The 3614-nt window shown below is 45.1% G+C and overlaps 1 pseudogene; it reads right to left on the bottom strand.

Annotated features, from left to right (window-relative positions):
- Positions 1-1796: 1796 nt before the first annotated feature.
- Positions 1797-2415, bottom strand: LOC102840450 (annotated as a pseudogene).
- Positions 2416-3614: the final 1199 nt, after the last annotated feature.

Below are 3614 nucleotides of genomic sequence, written 5' to 3'. Positions count from 1 at the left end.
AACCAGAGGAGGTGGGGCTGGAGGAGGGGAGATGCTGAAGGCAGTGTTTTAAAGGTCATTGAATTCAACATCCTCTTCCTCCTCAGATTTATTTCACCGATTCTGAATTTCCTGGAGGTGGGGGAAAGGAGGAGGTGATGGCTGATGTGCCTTGACTTTAGGAAGCTTTTCGGAAGAAATAGAAGGGAGAGAAGAGGAGTCAAACACAGATATAGTACAGAGGAGCCTACAGCAAGGGGAGCAGGCTGAAAGGAGAGTCAGACCATGTAATAAGGGATAAGGTCAGGTATAGTGGGTCAGAGCAGGACTTAGTAGGGACAGGAACTGTCTAGCAGCTTTGTGGCTCTTCTAGGAGCAAGAGGAAAGCTTCCCACACTCCCTCCCCATTGGCTGGTAGAAAGTTCTAGAAAGAAATCACATCTCCTTTAGGAGATTCTACCTAATCTATTTTCTAAGGTGGACATGGAGATCGAATTGTCACATGGAGGGCAGCCAGAACCTGTCCCTCATCCCTGTCCTTTCTTCCTGGGTCAATGCTTCCCCAAAGTTCACTGTGGAGCAGTCCAAGTTTCCTTAAAGTTCTGACTTGTTTGGATTGAAATCAGCTTTGCAAAAACTTGAATTTGCTTCCTGTTTCTTTGAGTGCCTGCCTCAGTGTGTGCGTGTGTGTGTGCGTGCTTGCGCACACCTACATGTGTGCACATTTCAGAGTCTGGGGATGCTTGGCTTTCTCTCAGTATGTCTGAGTTTGTGCTTCTGGGCCACTTTGCAGACCTTTAAGTGAGCCATCCTGTGTCCCTCATGCAGCTCAGAGCATGTCTCTGTATGTACTCAGAAGACATCCCATGTTTGTATCCACCTCTCAGTGACTCCTACCAGTCCAGTCGCTCTCTGTTTTACCTTAGGGCAAGTCTCCTCCTTAATTTCTGGTAATGAGCTCTCTCCTCCTTGTTCACTGTTTTCCCTTGATTTTGTTTTTCTGAGACTCTGGGTGGAGTCTCCCAGGCTTGAAGAACCATGGGTGGAGTAGAGTTGGGTGGGGTGGGAAGGGGAACAGAGGGATTTCTTCACCCAGTGTGGAGACCCAGGAGGTCAGAGACAGCCTCTACCTGCATAAGGAATGGTCTGTGAAGGTACTTGCCTAAGCAGGGACCCAAATGCTTGGGTTGGAAGGGGGCAATCTGACCCCAGGGGTGGGGTCTTTGAACCCTGGGCCAGGGAATGCCAGGAGTACATAGGGAGGAGAAACTGAGGCACTAGTCTCTCAGGGGGACTGGAGGGGGTTTTACCAGGAAAGCATCTCTGACTCTTTTTTCCGACCATGTTTTTACTAGCTCACATAAGTATCTGAAAACAAATTTACCTCGCTTCCTTTCTATATCCTTGGCACACTTTATTATAGATCTTAATAAACTAGCTAAATATCCACTGGGGGAAAATGCATTTTAAAATATGAAACAGGTTAATAAATAGCCAACTACGTCAAGCACCGAGAGGGCCATCTAGTTTTTCCTTTAAGATTCAGTCACTGATTTGCAACTTTTATTAAAATAAATTTCCTCTATAAAACAAGGTGATTTATAACATGATCTCAACTCACATTTTGCGGGGGACAGCAGTTGAAATTTTTACATGAAAAAATGCAAAATTTCAACTAAAGGACAGAAAAAGCATCCAAACATAAGTTGACACTTCTAAAATTTTAACTTCTATGCCAACAAATAATGACTGCATAGCGATTATGTCATTCCATTTGCGACATTTTTAACGTCTCTTCTGTAGGGCATGGGCAGCTTCTAATGGGAATTGGTACGCAGTCTGTTTTTGATGAAGATGACACGGGGCAGATGTTGCCTGATGCCCGGACAATGCTGAATGTGATAAGACACTTCTCCTTTTCTTGAGCTGTGAGGTCAACCTTGCAGGCTTTTTTTTTTGTTTTGTTTTGAAATGAGGTAAGGTGTGCCAGCGTCATCATTCTAAATTTAAAAAAAAACCTACTAAAATCTATTGAACTATAAAATGATGAAGTCCATAGTATAACAGGATATCTGCTAACATAAAGTTATAGCCTGTGGGGTAGACTTTATCTTCAAGACATAAATTAAGATCCTTTAGGAGAGTGCAGACATCATCTTCATTGAAGTGTCCATCTACATGAGTTACCATGTACTCTAACCACTGCTGAACAACTGCTTTTTCTTGCAAAGTGCTCCTAAGCAAATATTCTTTGTTGGTTTGCTTGACTGGATGAGCTGCTCTTGTAGTCAACCCTGTTAGACTTGGACCATTGTTTGTCTGAAGAAGTGGAATCTGGTGCTTGCCCTAGGCACTGTATTTATTCCTTTTACTCAGTCCCAAGGATTTCTCAAGCCAGCATCTCTGACTCTTGAGAAGTGTGAGGTGTCTGTCCATCTTCAAGGACTCAGTGTCTCCATGACTGGGGCTTTGGCCATCGGCGCCAGGTTTATTTGGGGTAAAGGCGAGGGTAGCAGTGGGAACAAAGAAGCTCTGTCTACCTAGAATATGCCCATCTTCTCATTGTGTAAAGGGGGAACTGAGACCCAGTCTCATCCAGGCCACAGAGAGGTAGAACAGAGCCCAAACTAGAATCCAGTGCTCAGTTCCTTTCAACTCTTTCCTAGGCAGTGCTTTGTGACATCTCAGAGAGCTAGACTCTGGATCCAGATGACTGGGATTTGAAACCAGCCCTTCCCACTCTGGGACACTTGGGCAGGTGCCTTAACCCTTTGGCAGGTGGCTCCATGTGCCCACCCCATTCCCAGATCCAATCTGTGCTCTGATCTGTGCATAGTCTCTTCATAAACTCCCTTCAGTTAAGCCCTCCAAGGATACCATCTGTTTCCTGCTGGATCCCTGACTAGTTTTACCTGTAGTACTTCAGTTTCTTCATCTGTAAAATGGGGATATGAATAGTATGTATCTCATGTTGTTAAGTCCCGTCAAGTCAGCTCTGACTCATAATGACTCTGTATAGGGTTTTTAAGGAGTGGCTGGTGACTTTGAACTGCAGACCTTGCAGTTCATATCAACCTTGCAGTTTAGCGCATTATCCTGCAGCACTACACCATATCGGGATCAAAGGAGTGTGGCTCAGAACAATGCCAGAAGGGTATGCTGTAAAAGTGAAGGCTACCATTGTGTGTTTCCTTTTGTGTACTGTGGGGAGGTGAGTGTAAAGCTAGGCTTGGAGGTAAGAGACACCTGACTCCCCATCTTTATCTTCTCCAACTCCAGGCTGCTTAGAGCTTCCTTGGGTCCTTACTCAGCCTAGGAGTCTAGTCTCAATCCCTCATATCTGCAGTGGAGCCAACTTTCATTGTAGACAAGGTTACTGTAGACAAGGGAGATAGAAGCCAGAGTCCATTTTCTACCCTGGTTCTCCTCCATAAAACTCAGGCTCCTGAAGAAAGCGGAAGTTGGAAATAGTGGTGGCGATGAATTAGAGACTTGGAAGGTAGGATCAGGGGAGAGTCTACCAAGGAGGGAGAGGGCAGATGCAAAATTCCGATCTGTGTTTTCTAATCCTACTTCACAGCCTTCTATTGGATAGTCCTTCCTAAAGTCTCACTGAAATCCCACTTTAGCTCCTC

The sequence above is a fragment of the Chrysochloris asiatica genome, unplaced genomic scaffold (genome assembly GCF_000296735.1).
Source record: "Chrysochloris asiatica unplaced genomic scaffold, ChrAsi1.0 scaffold00053, whole genome shotgun sequence".
In the NCBI taxonomy this organism is placed as follows: Eukaryota; Metazoa; Chordata; class Mammalia; order Afrosoricida; family Chrysochloridae; genus Chrysochloris; species Chrysochloris asiatica.
This window is presented reverse-complemented; position numbering and strand designations above follow the sequence as displayed.